Genomic DNA, 22,435 nt, shown 5'->3' with positions numbered 1-22,435 from the left:
CCTGGCTCGCGTAGCCAGTGTGTGTTGTGTATATTTGTAAAGTGTGCTGATCACCAGGTGCTTTGCAGGTGATGGACAGCTGTCCAAGAGCCAAGTCTTCAGATTCTATTGGTACTCTGGAAGTGATGAGCAGCCTCTGATCTGATGAGAGAGGTCATTCCAAGCTTTGGGGGAGAGATATGAACAAGGCGAGGTCTCTGGCTTTGCGGATGCGGGGTATGCATGCAAGTGAGAGTCCAGCTGAGCGGAATTGCCTGGAAGATGTATAGAAGTGTATGCAGCTGTAAACGTATACAGGGACACTGTTGGGTAGTGCTTTCTGTGTGTGTGTGAGCGGTTTGAATTGGGTGTATTTGTGGTCTGGGAGCCAGTGTGATTATCTGAGGTGTGGGTTGATGTGCGACAGGGTAGGTTGAGTATAAGTCTTGCTGCGGTGTACTGAATGGTCTGGAGACGGTTCAGGAGGTTTTTAGTGATTCCTGCTTAGAGTATGTTGCCATAATCGAGTCTGCTGGTGATCAAGGCTTGTGTGACCATCTTCCTGGTGTTCTCAGGAAGCTATTCTAAGCTCTTTATTAGCAAACTGAGGATGTGGAAGCGGACGGAGGCCAGTGTGTTTACTTGGGCTGTCATGTTGAACTTGTCATCCAGAATGAATCCAACATGTCTTTCTTGGGTGGTGGTAGTGGGTGTAGTTTGCCACCAGCTGGAGTTCCACACAGAGGTTTTCCTTCAGAAAAGCACTACTTCAGTTTTTTTCCTTGTTGAGGTTGAGGCAGTTGGTTTTTATACATGTGGTTACTGCGATCATTCATGTTGCACAGTTGTTTTTTGTAGTTGGGGTTTTGTCTGACAGGGTTATTTTCAGTTGGGTATCATCTGCAGAGGAGAGTATGTTGATGTAAGTCTTGATGAGGTCTGCAGCTGAGTCATGTATGTGTGGAATAACGTTGGGCTTAGGTATGATCCTTGGTGGACTCCACGTGTTTGATTTTTGGCCTCTGAAGTGTATATTGGCAGGTTGTCTCTTTGTGTTCTTTCTGTGAGAGCGAAACAAGTCCAGTTATGGGCGGGTCCATGTATACCTGTCTCGGGCAGTCTTTTGACCTGGGTGGACTAGGATCCCATGTCTAAGGCTGTGGAGGCTTTGAGTAGTATAAGGGCTGATGTGTCTCCAACATCCTGATGTCGTCGGCTGCTGCAGTGAGGGTGGTTTCTGGGTTGTGGTTAGCCCAGAACTTGATTGATTTTGACCGGGAGGTTTTGTTTCATCACTTTGTACATATATCAACAGAAGTGGCCTGCACACTTGTTTGCCAGGGTGAGGTATTGGCTTTTTAAATTTTGAAGGAATACATCAACCCATTAGAGTAATCTTTTCTGTAAATTAAGGCAGGCATCTCATTTTGTGACCACCGTTTTAATTTTTTTAATAATGGGGCTGTTGTTATGTGTGCATTCAGCATATATTTTGTCCAAGTTTATCAGTGAACAACTACAGTAAGGGAGCCCTGGTTAAAAATGAATCGTTGTATACATAGTCGAGACAGAAGACTGTGCTTTCTAGAAATTATCTTAATTCTAATCATAAACACTTTTCTTAATAAAACCTAATGTGCAACAGGAACAAAACACAATTACTGACAATTCTATCAATAAATCAAGAAGACATTTTATCTTTTCAAGGTGAAATAAACAATAACTTTTATCATTGCATTACTGTACTTGCTTGAGATCCATAGCTGGTAACTCGGGCTAATTTGTCTGAAAAATATATTTAAAAAGCTGAATACCACGCACAAAAATAAATAATTCCGTTCTTTGAAGGTTTGGCAGACCTACGTTTATGATCTTTCATTTGTGGTGAAACCTGCAGTTTTAGGCATTTAACTAAGGGAGTGTTCGCCTTCTTAGAATCTCCTAGATTATGTAACAGCCTTGTGGGGAAATGCCAGAAAACCTCAGAAATGCTTTCATACAAAAATGATCTAATACAGTCTGTCAAGGGATTGTTCTTTTTTCTATCTGAGTGGAAGGTGGAGAATGCACAAAGCAGATTGTCTATTATTACTGTGCTTCTTTTCTGTCAGTTTTTTTTTTAATCTAGTGAAGCCCTTCATGGTGGAAATGCAGCCTGAAGCCAACCCTTGCGTGCTCTTGCTCACATTCCTTACTTTTGATGGTGTTATTGGGAGGAGCGTGTTCACCTCACACTTCCCATCCTTTGCTGTGTTTTTAACATGCTGAGAATCCCAGGGTAATTTAATGCAAATATGTGTCTGGCTGTGGTATACAGGTAGGAGAGGCTGTGGATGATTATCAATCTTTGTGGGATCCCTGCAGGTTGAAATGTTGCTCATTATATCATGGATATCATGAGGCATAGTAGGATTAAACTTCAATGTGTAATGTAAACAAATGGAGTCCCAAAACACCCAAAGGATCAGTGTCACGAGGAGCATGGTGTAGTTGTTTTCCAAATATAGTATAGAAAGTGTGAAGGATCCTTAAGTAGAGAGTTTGTTTTAGTAACAGAAATAATTAAGCTGATGACATAAATGAGGCTAAGTTAAGTGGAATTATGCAAAAGTGCTGGTGTGAAGCATGTCAAGGAAGTTTGTGTGTGTGTGTGCACGCGCACACACACGCTAAAGAAGAGCTATTCCAAGATCTTGCACAGTGGAAATGGGGGAAATGGACTAGATTTTGCTGGAGGGGCAGGACTGACCGAAGACTTTAAGAGGAGCAGAATCACCACAGTGGTTTTCAAGCAAGTGGGTAAGGTGGAAGCGCCAGGGTAGATTGAAGAAGCTGGCAGGGAGCAACAACAGGAAGGGTACTAAAGGTTAGATTATTAAGGTTTGAAATAAGGTTTTAATTTGAATAAAATCCTGATGGTCTCAGGAAAATGGGATGTTATGGCACATGAAGTCTCCCATTTTCTGTTAGAGCTTAGGGCCCAATTTATTGATTTGGTGCAAGTGAAGGTGATTTTGCTTACTTCTTTTTTCCTCTTTTGAACTTGTTTAACAACACCGCAAACTACAAACGAAAAATATTAGGAAGAGCAGACAGTGACAAATTGGGAATTGACTTTTAAATGAGCACGTTTTTAATTTAAAATGAAATGTTCCATTTTGTGGCTCTACGAGATTCGTCATTTTAGCCAGGTTCACATTAGATCCCTCTTTATATAGCTCACATAAGTGCTTGAAAATCACAAAAATAAGGTGGCAGGTGAGCGCTCAGGATCATGGCTCATTTTCAAAGATGCTGTAGCATTATTGCGTAAGACTGTCACTTCTAGAAATTATGATTAAGGTTATGCCAGCACCAGATAGGTCGACCACTCTATTTGACCAAATACTTTTACTGCCTAAGAAGTTATGGACGTCTATTGGGGGGGAGGGGCATGTGTATATCTGAATATACCCATAATTGATAAACCATTTGGTTGGTCACCATGGCTGTTGTACAGAACTGCGTTCTGTTGTACAAACCTGCATCTGGTATGAAAGCACACTTAAATAGTGTGATTTCATGCATGACCTCTTAAGTGAGAGATTGAATAATAGTGTGTGTCATAATAACATTTGGAGTGTAGGTAGCTTTACTAAAATCTTAAAAGAACATTTAGGCCATAAAACCTATTGGTTACATACTGTGTGGAACAAGGCCTGAGTGCCCTCATGTGTAGTGAATTCTCAGCTTCCCTGCAGCATCGCAAAGAATGAGTAACTTTGTGGGGTATGCTGTATGGACTGTACCATAGCTTCAATAGGCTGCAGTTATATGCCAATACTACGGTATTCTTCATATAGTTATCCTATAGTACTTTGAACTCACTTACATGTCCAATTTGTCTGTAATGTCATCTGCTCCATTACTAACAGAACAATGTGTTGATGAATTATGACCAGAGTGCAACCTAGCTCCGGTCCTGGCACAGAGGATGCCATTGCTGCTCCTCAGATAGTCCTGCTACCCGCCAGCCACATTAACATTATCCCCTATGTTGACTAGATTGCATGTGGTGGTGATGACTGTTTTTTTAGTTTTCATTTTTTTTATTGGGGTTTTACAGTACAGGTTACCGTTGGAGACTTCAGCAATAATGCATTTTAGCAAACATTTGCGAGTATTTGAATACCATGCACAGTTACAAAGTTTGCGATGTCATCATATATCTAGCCCATTAGGAAGGTTATCTTACAGTGTCATCTCCTGTCTAGTCTCGCCTTATGTTGGTATGCAATCCAGGACTGGCGGTTGTGGGCACTGGGCAATCCCCCTGTGCGCCGCAAGGGTGGGGGCCGGTTTTGGGCCCCTGGGCGCCGTTTTTGTTACAGGGCCGTTTTTGCAGCGTTGCTGCAAAAACGGCCCTGTAACAGAATCGGCCGAAAACCGGCCCTGGCGAAGAGTGTGGTTGCATCCCCAAACCCCCAGGGGGTGGGGGGGCCGGCCGAGCACTTTGCCAGGGCCGGTTTTGGTTCCCAGTCCAGCCCTGTTGGTATGGTCTGCTGTGTCTGATTAGGTGAGTAACTCGGGGCGGAAGTTGGTATGTCGCCCACTCCTCTATCCTTGCATGTTGTCCCCATTAGGATACCTGAACATGTTCTCTGTCGGATTAGGTTGGTATCGGAACTGCCGAGGGAAAGAACAGAACTGTAAACTGTGTGGGGGAACGCGTAAAGCGGACTAGGTGTACAGTTGTGTCAGCTTGTGATGTGACTGGCCATAATTTGGTTGGTCTGTGCTGTTTAGTATGTGGTGGGTAGATCTCGTTGTAGAAGTGGGTGAGAACCGTGCCCTCTGTCATGCGTGTCTTGACGTTACACAGTGGTGGCTGGTATCTGCACCACGGTGATAGGTGCTGTTGAATATGTGGGGGGGAGAACTCGGTTGTAGAAGTGGGTGAGAACCGTGCCGTCTGTCATGCGTGTCTTGACGTTACACAGTGGTGGCTGGTATCTGCACAACGGGGGATAGGTGCAGAGTTTGGGATGGGGGCTGTGGGGGTTTCAGATGTTTCTCCCACTGCTGTCTCTTGTGTGAATTGGAATAGCAACTGTTCCCATTGTGGTGGTGATGACTGTTTATGAGGATTTACCATCTAATTCATTGTGCTAATATAATAAGCCCAAAGCCTAATTCAAAGCTATTCATTCTAATTAGATAGACCTTTGGCTGATGTTTTTGTAGATCCATTTTGTTCCACAGTCAGACTTTTCAAGGGAAAAGGCAGCTGAGTCATGAAGCTCTGTCTGCTCTGAAGGAGAGGCCTCAATTGAAGAAGACATGATTAGCCCCTGCCAGTGTTTCACCTATGTCTTGGTGTGCTTTGCAAGCAATTGTCTTTAAAAGTAACCCAAATCGGCAATCTTGTTGTTTTCTGGTAGGAAGGATAATGTATTGGTGTGGCCTCTGTAGTAACCTAATATTAACTGACTGCGGTTAGATGGGATCAGTATGTAGAGCCAAAGACTTGTATCCAGACGTCTTTTCACAGATGTTCAGAAGAAGGGTGATCAGGTGCACAGAGGCAACTGCATTCTCGTTTACTTGAATAATCTGGAGTACACCTACCGGGTCCTGCCCTTCGACACTCCACACTTGGTGGCCCTAGAGATATGGGAATGGCGCATTCAGCATGACAGCCACCTTCTTTGTTCATTATGTAGGAGTTAAGATTATAGAGGAGATATAGATTTGAGTCTCCTGCTCTATCATTGATTGCCAAAGTTGGTGAGAAATTGATTTCAATCTGATACTTCACAATTCTCAAGTTTTTAAAAATAATCTGTATTGATTTCAAGCATATCTACTGCTCGCTTACACTCAGGGTATTTTCAGTTTTGTACTTCGGTGCATCTACGGTATAGTTATCAAGTGACCATGCATGTTCATTCTGATGCAGATGTCGGGCCCTTGAAGGGTTCTTCTTTTTGAGTGTGCTGCTGAAGTGTTCACCAGTACTGCTGCACATTTCTCCATTTGAAGGCTCTGGTGGGTCCTTGAGGAAGGAGCAGTCTGGATTTAAGAGATCATCGCAGCAAAATAAATGTATCTTACTGAGGATTGTAGAAGAACAGTTATCCCACTTGTCTCATTATGGCTGTAGACTGCAGTTCGTACGTTTTACCTTACGGCACCGGGGCTGAATATGAATAATTAATTTCCTCCCCAATTACCTTTTCAAGCACTTTTTCATATGGTCCCCATGAAAGTATTGTTCTGGTTAACCCACACCCCCCACTAACACTTTAAGTTAACAAATAGTATTTCATTTACTTTAAGAGTTGTGTTAACCACTTTTATTTCTTTTCTGTCTCGTTTTATATGTATTTTATGGGCAAAATAGGTATAAATTCGTTAACTGCCATCCTTCGTTCAGATTACAATGGGCTCCATTACTTTACACCCTTTATCCCTGCTTACCTTTACTCAATTGCATCAATCTGTACCACAGTTCTGAATTGCCATTGCTTCAAATGCCATCAATTCCACGTATGCATTTCGACTTCAGTTTGAAAGCTTCCTCAATAAATAGTTTAAAAGTAATATTAAAGTAACAACTAAAAGTTCAATACAGTCTTTAAATGTAACATTATACGAAGCGATGATTTTTCGAATACAATTCAGTTTGAAATAATTACATCAGCAATGCAAAACAATTACTTTAACAGATTTTCAATGTATTTGGGAGCCTGCTAATGAAGGCCACCGTTGTCCCCATTGGGTAAACCATGGCTGGTCCTCAAAGGATGAGAAGGGGATTTATCCACGTATTCACACGCTGTACTTGCCTCTTGGATTCACAGTTGATCTTAACTTGCAGTGTCCTTAATTCGACATCTTTACTTCAACAGTTTACGGTCTGCATAATCATGAGCCTTAGTTTATAGCTTTTCTCATTCCTGATGAACCGTGCGGCAGAGGGTCGTAATTCACAAGGAGCAGTGGCTTGAATGCATTGTATTTCCATCACAGCAACTGGCAATAAATGCTTAAATCCCTTGGATACAGGTTATGTATAATGTTCCTAGCACACTGGTTTCTTTGATTTCTGTCCCTGCACTTGTCTCTTTGCAGCTACTGAATTTGAAGTAGTCTGTGCCTGGACTCTAGAAATGGTGTCTGTGGCACAGGCTGCATAGAAATGCCTTTATTGGGACCTGGCTGCTGGATGTAAATCTGCTGCAAGGAGGAAATGTGCAAAGCATCTATTAGAAAAAGTCCCCCAAGCGAATAGAAAACATTATACGAAAGGCTTCACAAGGGAGCAGGCGATGGAGGGAACTATTACAAACTTCTGAAATATATGACAATGTGCCGCATATAGAAGCATCCAGAAAACGTGATAGGCGTGTTGAAGTTTGTTGAGCTGTAATCTACAAAAAAATCACCCATTGAAGGTTTGAGGCAAACATGTGGTTGATTGGCAGTGGTTACTCTACTTTTGCAGATATTGCTGGCTGGACTTACTGGATGCTATTTAGGGAGATGCGATCTTCTACAAGAAGATTCCCTGTACGAATTTGTTTAATGGTGATCCCAATAATGACTTTTTCAATAGATCTTAGATGATGGAGGTGAACAGTACTGAATCATCGGTAAAGTGGACAGAACTCCCTTGCGGAATTGTGAATTCGAGAAAAGAGCTGGATCGGAGATCAGTCTCGGACTTAGAGGCACTAATGAGAATGTACTCATCGGGTGATGTGCTAGTGCTTTCACATCTCCTTTGATGGTCAATGTGAGTCAGTGCTGGTTTTTTTTTTGGTGATGGTGTGGCTGCACGGCCTATCAAATGGAAAAGTATTGCAGTTACTCTGGGAGGTGAAAGTCATTTCAATGTAGCTTTCTTTGGAGTGTTAGTCAAACAGGATTTGTTGCATTCCATTTGTCTGTTTTGGCTATGCCATTTTGAGGATTTGGGTGTACTATATGATATGGCTGTAGGGCCTAATCGTGGAGGACACTCACAAATACCTTCTTGGGTCAAGTCATTCTTGTTTACTTAATCTTAGCTCAACCGTGGTTAGCTGTGGCTGTGAGCAGTAAGGCTTGGCAAAGGAACTTAGTGAAAAGCATTTAACAGCATCAAATAACGGAATAAGAAGGGGACGGATCAACAATTTATAAAAAAATAGAGCATATTTCTATGAAATTTAGAGTCCTTGATTATCAAAATCCACTGCAGGGTTCTCGAGATGAACATTTTTGAAGAAATAAATACTTTAAAATCCAATCACAAACCAGCATTGGTCAACAAAACTTTCCAAACTTTTGAAGTGTTTGAAACAGTTCAGCGGCTCCGGCCCATCGACCTAATCCAAAATGTTATAGAAGTCTAGTACTGTTGCTTTGGACAGTTAACCGGCCACCAGAGCATTACCAGTCCAGTTCCAGCCTTTAGGATTCAACTGCCATAGACAACAGAGTGGTCCTGATGCTGTGTATGCTTGAGAAAAGATGCTGAAAGGATGCTCCTGGTGCTGTGCAGTCGACAGGGGTGAGGTGCTGTCAATAAACAACAATGGGGCATTTTTAAAACGCAAGCTAACAAAAATCTCACTTGCAATAAAAACAAATGGAAACATATGCTGAGCTGCAATCTTTCTCTTTATAAATGTATTAAGGGTGCAATACCTTATGTGGCTAATGGAGGTCCCTTTACAACTCCACAGAGACACCTAGTAACCAAGCATTGACATTTACAATGACAATAGCTCAAAATGTGAGTCCTATTGCATTGAAAGAGCTTTGACAGGATATATACCTCTGCCATCCAGAAACACACTTTCTAACAGTGCTGCAGCCCTGTGTGGACACTCTGCCTTACATGCTGTTTGTACCCTGGGTACGATATACTAGGGACTTATAAGTGAGTCTGTGCATGCAAATTGAGGACATCCTTTCCAACATACCCTTTATAATGGGTCAGACTCTGGCACTAGGGTCTGGTTACCAGGCCTCAGTGCACTCTCAGGGTCGAAAATCCAGCATTAAGTTCAAATGGGGGTAAAAAGTGTGTATGTGGGAGGGACTGCAACAAGGCAATTTTTCTTACAGACATGCTCTTTTTTGGGATAACTGACAGGCTGTCCACATAATCCAAAATTACTGAGAACTTATGATTGGTTGCCTGTAAACCAAGGGATATTTTGCACTTGGTTTCCTTTACCAAGGTATTTAGCAATTTACAACTTCAGGTTGAGTGGTAATGCAAACTTGTGACATCTGAGGCGAACTGGCAAGAAGTCCTCTCCAAAACTAAAGATGATATGAGGCGTAACATTAGCACACACTCCTGCAGCTCTGAGGAGATCATTAGTGCAAGAAACTCCTCTTAGGCCAAGTCTGATAGTATCCTCTAAACAATGGAGTACTGATATTTACAGACGACTGGCTTAATAATGATGTGAATTTGACATGTTTTTAATTAAATGTATACATAGACCGTGCAACGGAAGTGTACATGTGGTGTTAAGGTTATAATTAAAGACACTGATTCACAACATCATGATGGTGAGGTGTACCTAATGATGTTTATTACTTATGCACCCTCCACATCTTGAACCCAACGAGTTGAGGGAGTTATATGTCAGGAGAGATACTCATTCATTTTTGGAGTTAAATGAAGTAGACTGTGATGTCATTTACTTGATCAGTAATTGTAGAACAATTGTAATATAGTGCACTTCCTTCAAGCCTGCGTGGGCAACTCTCCCAAGAGATGAACTTAAGCCCTTTCAATTCACCTTCCAGCATTAGACATGTGTCTGATGCCCCATGCTCGAAGCTGATACAGGGCAATCTCCTCTTGAATTGGCGAACGGACCTGTAGGTGACCTGCAATCAGTGTGCTTTGTACACCACTCATAATAGAGCTGTTGAATTTTGGGTTTAGCCACCTAGCCCAAGTTACCTTGCAAAGCGGGTCGACAAACAAGTGCTCACTTTAACATTTATTTATCACATAGGCACAAATTGCTTGTAACAAAATTTGTGTTTCATAGGCTTTATACAGTTATTCTTCCTGTCTAAGGTGCAAGACACATTAGTGTCAGGTACTGCTAAAAAACCCATGTGGTCTTATGACTAATGACATGATAGAAATTGTACTTCTGAAAGCAGGCTCTAAAACCTTCAGTACTGTCTGTAAATGTGGTTTGAGTTTCTAAGTATTATGTCTACATTGTGAGAGACGCTAGTTGAATAATCCTCAACAGTGACCCCATTGAGCTTAAAGCAAACAAGGATTCCTTCTTATCCCACAAAATTTGAGGAGTTAATTCTCTAATCATTTAAAACTTTGGCCGGACCTTCTTCAGGGTAGACCCAATTCTAATCCTCCCAGCAGTGATGGGCACCGAACCGCATAAGTCAACTTCAGGGCAGACTATGCGTTGATCTTTGTGAACCAACAGGGGACTGCCTTGAAGGTGACCTTTCTGGCTCGAACCCAACACCTGACCCAGAAATAAAGTGAATTAGCTGCATGAAGCGTTGATAAAATTCAGTAGTAGAGTTTCTTGCCGTCAAGAAGAAAATAGTTTTGCAAGATATCTGGTTTTCTGGTGAGACCTTGCCACAGTAATCAGAATTCTGTATAGAAAGTCATGAAACCTATATCCTACGTAAGCACCAGCTTTGGAGTGTATAACAAAAATAGTAGTTCATCCTACTTTCTTCTATATAGTCGATCTTGATTTTCCTATTGCTTTTCAGAGGAAGAGCAGAGCACTCTTGTAGTGTACTAAATCCTGTCCGACTGGTGCACAAGATTTAGGATTTGAAGCAGTGCACCAATAGTGATGTAGCATCCTTTGTTTTGTCATTTAGATGCCTTTTTAGTATTATTTAATGATTAATTGTTGGCGCTATGTTGTTGTTTGATCATTTTTTATGGATTAATTGATTCTGATATGTTCAGATAGGTAACTCTTTGCATGCAAGTTGGCAGGTTTTTCATTGCTTTACATACCTAGAGATATGTTCCAGAGCATGTATTTAGTTTATGCAAAGTATGTTAGCATTTAGTTAACATCTGTGCCTCAAGCAAACAAATGCAGATGGGTTTCTGAGGTTTTTTCTTTTTCGTTGCTGCTGTGTTACCATGGTTAATGATGTGCGAGGACCGGTGACACAAAGCTACCATGTGAAGGGTTACAGCTTTAACTCGTCCTGGCTTGTTATCAAGTACCATGTTGGATTTTGGGCCTTGTACTTTCAATTTTAACATATTAAATGCAGGGAGTTAACAGGAGTAGAACCCCCAACGGGAATAACAGATGATATAAAAGAGATCATGGAAAGTCTTATGCCATGTCGGGAGGGGGTAGTCCCCACTGTATCTGAACGGGGGGACTCAATAGTGTCTACTAATAATAATGAAGCCCAAATACCAGAGGGTGTTATGGTCTCTAACCATTTACAGTTGATGAGCAATGCTATTGTAACATTAGAGAACCCCTTAGGGACAGCAGTTCGCTTTATTGAGGCTAATGTTGAAATATCTGATGACCGTGTGGAGGCTAATCAGCTAATCTATTGGAAAACCATAACACTGGAAGGGGGTTCTCTCTAGCTAACGTTCGTGGACCTCAAATCCGCGTTCGATATGGTGGATCGAGACTAGTTATGGGGCCTTTTGCTTGAGATGGGAGCCATATCTTACCTCTGCCAACAGCTCAAACGCCTTTTGCCAGAATAAGATTTGGGAATGGCGGGAAATTACAGACACATTAGGATTTTACCCTCTGGAATTACACTACCTCTCGAGACTGTTCTTTAAGTAGGTTCCATGTTTGTGTTAGCAGATTTGCACTTACGGGCAGTTTTGTGGTCGTTCAGAGTACGTCCTCCTGTAAACGTTTTTCAGCACCCACAAGTGTTTGGATATTCACTAAACATTTGCAGGTTTTCCCATGTCGAATATGTTTGTATTGAATATTTATTTCTGTTAAGGGCAACAGGAAATTTAGTTTTGGGTGGAAATAAGGAGGGCCAACCTAAGTTCAAGGGTACAAATGCTCATTGCATTACACGATGAAGTGCAATACATTCATCTGCATGTACACTTGTCTCGCAGGAGTGATGATCCCAAAACATGTTCACTTGCAACACCACTGGGAGAGTGAACCCTCGTTTCTTCTGCATCCGTTCATCAGGCTGCGAGCCAAGGAGCTCCAACTTCCATTTTGCACATCTTGGTACAGTCCTATGTGGAAGCTTACAGCACTCTGTAGGCCACATCCACCGCTGCCTCCTCCTCAGGCCACACTGTATCTGCTGGCGCCATCTCAGGTCATACTGTATCCCTGTTGCGGCCCTCCTAGTGGTCATGGTTTTGAATGTGGATTCTGAGCAACATAGCTCAGCTTTAGGCCACACTCGGGGTTGGTCCATGTGGATGTTCCTCTTTGTTCCTCTCAACACCAGACGCAGGCCAGTTTACCCACTCATGATTGCAAGCATGTTACTAGAGCAGCCCTACTGCTTTAGGCTGAGCTGGTACCCTGGGGCACCGCATAGATGGACGCAAGGCTGGGCCTAAGGGAAGCTTGTCCGTCATGTTGCCTGTCAGTGCTACACCCGCCTTCCTCCCATCTGTCGGCTAGCCTTGAGCTGCAGCCAGATTTGGGCTGGTTCCTTTTATTCTCGAGTTCCAATTTTTATGTCCTCCTGTGGTGCAGCATGCAATGATAGGTCAGCACTGCCGGGCACATTAAACAGCAACTTGAGGGAAGTGAGAGGAGAACGCATGTAAAGAGACTGTCCTACAAGTGAGATTGTCATCATGTTGGTGGTGTTTTTTTTTCTCCCGCCAACATCCAGGTGTTAATGCCTCACTTAAATGACAATCAGTCACTTTTCAGAATTTGGTCCTAGATGGATCTTCACCTGGTTGTTCGAACTACTGATCATAGGAACAAAAAAGATACTTTTCTATCAGTGGCAGGTAGACAAACTGCCCTCTCTTAAAATGAGAAAGCAGCCAATTCCTAAAAAATAATTGTGGGACTAATTAGCACGGACAGTTTGCAGTGATGTAACTTTCTCACAGGAGGCGATGTGACAGTCCTGTCTGCTATTTTTTTTAATGAGAATGGATCCGTTTTCCAGTCATTGCTGAGTTACAAACCTTGTTAGACATTTATGCATGTAAATATATGTATAGTACACAATGTACCTTAAATACAAATGACATATTCAGATCTAATAGTATGTTTGTCACTACAAAACAGCGTGAAAGTCTGAGATGATGCATGAACCTACGTTAAAAAAAATATTGCCTGCATTCATAAATATTCAGTCATACCTTTCATGCAAAAGGGTTGTTTTCAATGAGTAAAGCGAATCTATCCAGCATATGTTTATTGAAGTGATAAAATGTCAGATACAGTGGCGGCGGGTAACTGAGAGCGGTGGGATGGGCAAATGTGTGGTGGGTGGGGCATTCACAATGGCATTCACAAGACTTACTTTGGTTACTGCAGCCTGCACGACGACACATCCTCCTGCTCCATCCTCGTCTTCTCTCTTCGAGACTCCAGTCCACTCCCTTAACCAATCCTGCTGCAACTATCATGATGTTAACAGGCATGAGAGCAGCTCCAGGATTGGATAGAGCAGGCTTCGTTTATTTCGTTTATTTACTGCCAGGGGGAGTAGCAACACATGGCAAAAGAGAGCAGTATCAGCAATTAAAAAGTTTACTTTTGCTTACAAAGGGGGCACCATCTCCTTCCTCCTCACTATTCCACTTACATGAATTATGTGTGATGCCAGACAGGCCACTATAACTTGGCGCCTATGATTGCAGTTGACACACAAAGCTCTGCATTAATCCTCTGAGGTAGTCTATAATGATTCAGACCTATGATGTGAGATTACACACCAATTTATGTAGCAGATACATTCATCACCTGATCAGTGTTATCCGTGTTATTCCCTAAGAATGTCGGGTACATGTCTCCTTTTCAGAGTCTTCTGGTTTCCCCTGCCCTTACTGATTGTCACCTTAGAAGCAATCCTAGCTGTGTTTTACATGATGATGTAACCAACAGAAGCTTACCCTGCATGTGTATACCACTCTTTGCAGCTGTCAATAAATCATGAAATGGATTCTCAGCCATGGTAAGCTGATCAGATATCTTTGAAAAAACCCTAACAGGATAACCGATATAATATGTGGGATTCTGTCTCTTGTGGAGATAGAAGCTTTTCCCACGTCACCTGAACCAAATTGCAGAGCATCTAATGAATACCCCTAACTTTCTGGCTTTCAGAAAGTCACTTAAAACTTAGCTGCCCTTTCCTTACCATTTGTTGGCTTCCGTGTCACTCTTCTTTGCTGCCTTGTAATTGGCCAGCGCAGGCCAAGCATCACTTCCATTCCTTTCTTTGGAGCATAAACCAAGCACAAATTGATTAAACTTAATTAGTGCCTGTCCTCTGCAAGCAATGTGATTGACATACTATTTCTTCTTTCCCCTCCCACCCATCCCTTCTACGTGTTGCTGCTCCTGTCTGGTGCTCTCTCCTTCCCTCTTCCCCTCACCTTCCTCGTGTTGGTTTTCTCCTGCTGTTGTTGTTCCCACCCTCAACCCCCACGCCTCACTATTTTGTGTAACACATTGCACGGACTGCTGTGCAACATGGCTAAATAAAAAAGAGCTAAACCTCGGACAACGCTGGCTGTATCATTGTACTTTTTTCTTTGACTTCGGGATGTTGCACAGCAGCTCATGCTCCTGCGGAATATGTCTAACAAAACATTGGCAAAGCCAATATATCTCCAGTATAGCACCAAGGATTTAAGTGGTTTGTGGCAAAAGTAATGGTGTGACTAGGTTTCATAAAGAATAAAGTACACCCTGACTTAAAAGACAAGGATATTGCATGCTACCTCGTTGTTCCATACCCTTATGAAAGAACTCTGCCAAGTTCCTCTATATGGTCATGGAACTCCTCTGTGACTTGCAATATCCTTATATTTTACACCGAGGGGGCACTTTAAACCACATATAAGTTATATTTATGATATCTTAATGATTTCTCACTTGTGGTACCTCCACATTAACATAGTGCCTTAATTTTACTATTACCTGATGCATTTGATTATCTGCAAAACCAGTGGGTAAAGGCATTGAGGCTAAGCCATAATTTAGAATTCATAATAATGGCTTACGCTGAGGTATGTGGATGTAGCATCCTAAATCTTAGCCAGGCAACGAAAATGTACATGCTCGGCTCAAGTACAAATATTTTCAAAATAGAAATTACCTACTTTCTTGTATTTCTCAACGTATCACATTATATAGAGCACATTATAATCTGTAGAATTGTCCAACCATCACTTGTATCAGTTTGAGACTAAGAACATAGAATATTCTTTTATAAATGCTTTACAAGTGATAGCCGGGATTGGGGACCAAAATTAAATAATATGGTTCACCTTTTCAAGTACCATCACTTACAGGGTTAAGTCCCATTCCTGTGCTGGTTTATCCTTGCTTAAGGTTACCGATCTTTTGCCACTGTATTTTGATTTAAATAGCTTTTTTGGCATCACAAGCAATTTCAAATACAATTCCAAGTTCAGTCAATGATGAAAGTTTGAAAACATGTATTAGTAATTCTCTTTTTATTCTATTTCTTTATTCGTATTAGTCAATCGATCCTTAGTAAGTTTACAAAAATCTCATAAAAAGGTTTGGGTGGAATCAAATATACAAATAAGGCATCAAGCACGTTCCATAAAGGAATAAAATCCTATTCTAAAAGTTTAGACCAGAATTTTAGAGTTATTAGAGCCCATGAAGAGTTAAAGTTCAAAGGAAAAGGGTGAGATTAAAGGAGCATAAAGCTCAAAGCCAAATTAAGCAGCAGAACTTCCTATAATGAGTAGTTAATGAAACTCAGCCCAGTCTCAGTAATTCGAGTAAGTGATCATACTGTTGCAGTAGCAATCTTTAAAAATAAAGCCTCAAAAATGAAATTAGAGTGAATAGAAGTTGAGGTAGCCACAAAAGGCTGTCTAGGAGAAGGTGGGTCAGAAAGTATCAGGAAAAAAGGCATTGAAACTACCTAGGTACATGCACTAATATAAAAGACGTGAATACATGTTGCACACATTGTAGGAGGCTTCTTCCTTTCTTTTCTGGACCAGTCAAATAGCAGTTCTCCTCCGTGAGCAGGTTCGGCTCTTTCTTTCTTTAAAAAATACATGTGGCTTGCAAAGCTTTATCACAAGATAGTTAAAGCCATTTTTATGTAGTTAAGTTCTGGAAACATAAGCTTCAGCTCCCATAGACATCGATAGTAGGTTGGCTTTCTATATGTTAAATATTTCACTGCATACACAATGAACTATGCTGAAGAAGAGAAACATTAACTTGCAAAATACTATTTAATAATGCATTTTATTAATACGAACAACAAATAACATTTTGAATGTGCAACTATTCTATTCAAGCATTAAGTGAAATAGGATTAGAATCAGAAGTTAATCATAACAAACAAAATGTTGTTTAGTAAAATAACTGATTAAACATGGAACATTCTGCAGTTATGACTAACATTTCTAAGCATGTCACATTAAGGTCAGACTTCTAAATTACTTTTGTGCACAGTTCAGCAATATTAGGTTAACTTCTAGTTAAAGGAAGCTTGCTTCTTAGTATTTCTATTGGCTATACACATAGCTATGACTGCCTAATGCAGGTTGCACATTTTAAATGCATATCCTGTGAGCTTTGAATTTTACATTAATCCTTGCACATTTTTTTACTGTTAAATTAAATGATTAGCATTTTAATTACTCAACCTTATGACAAGTCATTCACTGTAAGCGTGGTAAATGTGGTACTTCAACAGATAGATGTCTTCAGTGGAACATTTGTAAAATATTAAGTGCTGGTGCCCAAAGTTTTTTCAGGTGCCTGCAGCTGGCATTGAATTGTCGAATACCAAAGCTGCTTAGTCTGGATTTCACCTCATGCCTCTTTCTTCCACCACCACATTCTCTCTGCCACTGTATTTCCCTCTTGCAGTTTTTTTATCATCCCTGATCTCTCCCTTTGTCATCTTTGCTATCTAACTTTATCACTGTTTTTCCGTCTTTCTATTCTTCCTCCTTTTCTCCATTTGGGGTTTTCTCTTACTTGCTCTGGCTCCAAGTGTATTGAGGAAAAATAATTGCTGGTTCCCAAAACTGAATGTCAGTGGGCGCCACATAAAACAAAACCACTGGCTCAAATTAAGCACTGAGTGTCTTTATATTTTTTCTACATGACTGTGGTAGTACTTTATTTTCTAAAGTGCACATTTTATGGATATTTCTTATGCCTTAATCTGCTCGGGCTTGCACTCGTCATGTTATGTTATATTATGTTATGTTATGTTATGTGTATTTGTATAGCGCACTAATCACCCATGAAGGTACCCAGGTGCTTTGCAGGTGACAGGCAGCTTTCTCCTGGCGAGGTTAATCGAAAAGCCAAGTTTTCAGCTTCTTGTGAAACTCAAGAAGTGATAAGGGGGTTCTGATGTGGTGGGGGACGTCGAGCCTCACAGATAGTGAAAGACAAAATACTTTGTAAAAGGTTTAACTACTCAAAAATTCTTGACACTTGCACCCTGATGTATTAAACGAGCTGTATGCCCCTATTATTTTTCTCACTTGTCATTCCATCAGTTAATCACTGTAAGCATTCATAGAAATAAATCTAATGTTTCAGTGCTGCACTCAGTTGTGAATCCTGGAGAGTTGACCCAAATTGCTAGCTGACTTGGATTCCTCTTCACATGTGCTATTTTCTTTAATAAAAGAGAGAGATGGTTTCACTAATCTTTTCAGGATCCTTAAAAACTGTCTCCTTTCCCAGACCTCTAGTCCAAGAGAAGGCTTGAGTGATTCATAAGCTGCAAGTCAATGCAAGGTTCCACCTAGGGTACCACTAAAGGACAGTGACATTCTGCCTTTCTCTCCTCTGGTCTGCAGCACCTGCATCTGTCTGTTCAGGCACCCTTCTCCCAGTATCTCACGCCAGCTGACGCCTTCCCTTTACCTCACCAACAACATTCATTTGGTGACATCATGGGAGTTTAGCACTGGCTGACTCTAGAAACTTCAACTCAAGGTGCCTCACTCAGAGTTCTGTATTCGCTAAAGGGGTTTTGTCCTACAGGACCAGGCAGGACAAATTCATAATAGTAAATCACAATTGCCTGGTCTCGGGTTCAATGCTGTTTATTATTTATCAGCAGGTATGAGCTCTTTATTGAGTTTGGAGACTCATTATTAACTTATTTCAAATGTTTTATCTTACTTATACATTTTCAGTAAGAGGTTGTAACACGTCCTAAATCAATTTATACACATAAATCATAATTCATAAATCAGTTGCACATGAAGAAATCATAACATGAGTAATTGCATGAACATTACACACATAGCATAAATCAACTTTGTAAAAAGGTACACCAGAATTTTTGAAGTTCAGTCTCTTCTCTTAATTCCTTTTGTAGGTTTTTAGGACTGACACACTATAGGCATATTGTTTAAAAAGAGTTCAAAACGTCCTGCATTGCGGGACATCTTTTCTATTTAATTATTGCCTTGTAGTGGGTTCTAGAAATGGATCACATGTGGAAATGCCGACGCGTTTCCAAACCCGGTGTGATTACTCGGGTTTTTCCTCAGGGCAAACCTGGGTACCTGTTGAATTAAAAACCAAATTTTAGTCTCTGTTCTCTCTCTTATTCTCTACGTGTTCGCATAGTAGTGGGGCATGAAGTACCTGTTTGTTTCAAGTACGCGATGGCGTCTATGTGATTGAGTTTCCTGACCTTGACTCTGTATCAAGAGAAAGGAGACCGTCAGTTGTCACCTTGTCTCACTCTGTTAGAAACACATGGGCATGTCTATTTATTTAAAATAACTGCACTTACTTAATGTTAAGGTGTATGAACGTTATTCTGAAATCAATCACACTGTCTTCTACTGCGGGCGCTGGCAGGAATGAATTTTCTTTCCGCGTTAGGCGCGTTTCCCTTGCTGAGATTGCGTCTTCATTCGGGTTTCTTTTGGCTGCAAAATTTACAAACGCTCAAATTAGTCTGGCGTTTTACTTCGGTCATCAGTTAAAGCTACGGGCGGGAGACTACGAGCGCTCACCTTGTTGGATTCGATCTCAGCGTTCGTTCTGCCGCATTGCTCTGCTGGCATTCACCCGGAAGTAACCTCAATTCATCACCTGACATGGCCCGCCGACCGAGTTATGGGAGTTGTAGTGCACTAGTTGAAAAAGTTAAGGAAGACCAATTCTTTCGTTTTGTTTGAACGCAGGCTGGGTTCTCCAGAAGGAGCGGTGGCATCACAGAAGGGCTCAGTGAATATTTCTATGTAATTCAGTCAGTTCATTCATCCCCTCAATTACACAGTTGAACTTGAGAATTAGATATGCTTCTCGTTGTAACAGCAATGTTTCTACATCACCTCCTCTTGGTGGAATTTTTATTCCTGACAAGACTGTCCATTTAAAATCTTTTTCTGTGTGCCCACTTTGAGTGAAGTGTTGAACCATTGGGGCTGTTAATACTTTTTGTTTGATTCGGGACCGATGTTGGGCCATTCTTTGATTTATTTGCTGGGTCGTTTTCCCAATGTATAGTTTGGGACATGGACAGATTACCGCATACACCAGGTTGCGACTTTTACAGTTTGTGAATTCTTTATGAAACCATTTAGTGTTGTTGAATTCAAATTCAGTGCCTTCAATTGTGGTGGCACATGAGACGCACGTTCCGCATTTATGATGGCCTTTTACTGGTTTTAGTCGCCATAATGTGCGTAAGTCCGTTCTAACTTGACTGACTCCTAGGTCTGCCCTCACAATCTGCTGTCCAATGCTTTTGTTCTTTTTAAGAGCAAAGAGTGGTTTCTGCATTGGCATCCCCAATCCAGATAGTAAATGCCAGTTTTTAAGGATTATTGATTTGAATTTGTATGTGTAAGGCCCGTAGGTGGTGACACAAACAAGTCTCTCTAAAGGTTTTTTTTGCTTTTTTGACAACAACTCTTCCCTTGGTGTGCACCAAGCTCTTTTAATGGAATGCTTTAACATCTTGTCAGGGTAACCTCTTCTTTTGAGTTGATTGCTTAAAATTTCTGAATGCGCTAGGAAATCCTCTTTCCTAGAACAATTCCTCCTGATCCTAAGCATTTGGCCGTAGGGGAGGTTGGCTTTGAGGCTTTGTGGATGGTAGCTTCTGTAGTGGAGGATGGTGTTTTTGTCTGTAGATTTACGGTGTAAAGTGGTGATTAGTTTTTGGTCTTGTACACCAACCTCTACGTCAAGGAACGTGAGGTGGGTAGTACTGTGAGTTAGAGTCAATTTTATATCGGAGTGTCTCGTATTCAGCCATTCATGAAATTGGATCAAGGATTCAACAGAGCCCTTCCACTGACACCAGATGTCGTCAATGTAACGATACCAATTTAAAATATGGTTCTGATAGGGGTTGTTTTGGTACACAAACCGTTCCTCATACAGGGCCATGAACAGGACCGCCATTTCCGGGGCGTAAGGACACCCCACTCAGAGTTCTGTCACTCAACCGATAAACGGACATGTAACACTTATTTGGCTAGCAATAGAATACCAGATAATGTTGCACAGACTTTTTTGTTTTTGAGAGTATGGTAAGTCAGAGCAGCTTAACCTTAACAATCACCTCTTCATGGCTTTTATCCTGTCAATTTCTTTGGGTCAGCCTCTGAAAAAATGATCATTTTTTACTAGCGGTTTATTAGCAGATTAGAGGCTGGTGGTAATAGTAAACCTTTCTCAAAGCTCTGCCCTTTTGGGTCCCAGGCCTTCCTGCACCAATCACCTAGCTTGGGGGTTTATGGAGTATGTTTCTTTTTGATTGCCAGCACTACATCCATCTCACATTATATCCACACCATAATTTGATCCGGTGTTTGCAGTTGGGGCACATGGGCACTTATTTTCCCCTCATTAGACCCAGGGCAAAAGAGAGGACAACAAAAAAGGGGGAAAGAAGGAGGAAGAGAAAGATGGAAAACAATGACAAAGAAAGAAGGGATAAAAATAACCTGAAAGAGTGAGATAAAGGGGCAGGGAGTGTCTGGTGGTGGATGAAAGAGGCATAAGGTGGAATCAAGACTATGCAGCCTTGGTGTTTAGCACCCATGACGTTCGCAAGTGCCAGGCTCCTGTGCAATAATTTGTGCCCCAGCAATTATTATTTTACAAATTAAGTAGTAAACATATATATAATGTAATGTCTTTCCTATGTGTGGTTGCTGAATGACATTACGCTTGGGATATTGGTGGGCTCTTTTCTTGTGTGTTCTATGTACTGGCCTACCTATGTTATTGTGGCCATTTTGAATTATGGCTCCTGGCATCAGAATAGGTAATCTTGCAGAAATTGCCATTCACAATGTGTCCCCTAATTCTTTGAGTAGTGGGACATTCAGTGGCGTCACTAGGGTTGGTGTCACCCAGTGCGGGTAAAGGTGTCGCCCCCTCACGACTGGAGGGAAAGACAGGCAGAGGGGTGTGTACGGGTACATGTGTGAGGGAAAGGGAGGAGTAGCAAAATGATTTGTCACTGCCTAACATTCCTACATTATTGCCATGCAATGGCATGGCATCTGGGGTCGCGGCGGACGGGGTGGGGGGGGGGGGGGGGGTGTTGTTATAATTAAAAATAAACTTACCTAACCGCCTGGTCCCGCTCTGCGCCGCTTCAACGCTCCTGACGGGTCCTGGGCTGTCATGTTTTTTAGAAGCAGGCTTCAAGCAGCCTCCCTCCCTCCCTCCCCTGCGCCAATCACAACGCTGCAATGGCAACGTTTCGATTGGCTAGAGCAGGGATACTACTACCTGCCCATAGGAGACCGGGGGTTGCTGCATGAAGCAACTCTCGGTCTAAGCCCAGAAAACGTAACATGCGCACTATTTGTGCTTCGCTACCATGGGCCTGCCTGCAGGCTGTCAGTCAACTCTAGACTGCTGCCGCGTAGTCCAGGCTCGCAGCATCAGTGAGCCGCAGCCGCGTTGTCCCACTTACCACGATCACCTGGGGTGACACCAATCACCTGGTGCATGATTTGTGGCACCCCGGGTAATGGTGTCACCCGGTGCGGTCCGCACCCCCCTAGTGACGCCACTGGGGAGATTAAAAGTGGCCGTTGGCATGGTGGCTTTTACTTTGGTGGGACAACGGTTTGTTGTTCCTTTAGCAATGCATATCCAGTAACCTCTGCAAAATTAGCGATTTAAAATGAGTACACTGAATAGGATTCAAGTTTGAAGATCAATTCTTTGAGGCAATAGCGCCATACATAAGGTATGTGCATCATTTTCAAATTCATAGAATTTTGTGGCCC

At 41.8% G+C, this 22,435-nt stretch overlaps 1 protein-coding gene and 1 long non-coding RNA gene across 19 annotated transcripts in view; one reads left to right on the top strand and one right to left on the bottom strand.

The window, feature by feature from the left end:
• The window catches only part of PTPRM (protein tyrosine phosphatase receptor type M), a 1,498,021-nt gene that overhangs the window by 612,352 nt on the left and 863,234 nt on the right, over positions 1-22,435 (top strand). The window lies entirely within an intron of this gene.
• On the bottom strand, positions 15,639-19,246 carry LOC144827506 (uncharacterized). Its single transcript, XR_013610220.1, has 4 exons — positions 19,190-19,246; positions 18,964-19,102; positions 18,813-18,868; positions 15,639-18,730 (listed from the first exon to the last, which is right to left on the bottom strand). It is a non-coding gene; the product is annotated as an uncharacterized LOC144827506 (long non-coding RNA).

The sequence above is a fragment of the Lissotriton helveticus genome, chromosome 4_1, assembly GCF_964261635.1.
Source record: "Lissotriton helveticus chromosome 4_1, aLisHel1.1, whole genome shotgun sequence".
In the NCBI taxonomy this organism is placed as follows: Eukaryota; Metazoa; Chordata; class Amphibia; order Caudata; family Salamandridae; genus Lissotriton; species Lissotriton helveticus.
The sequence above is the reverse complement of the archived record's forward strand: the minus strand, read 5'-3'. Positions and strand labels throughout refer to the sequence as shown.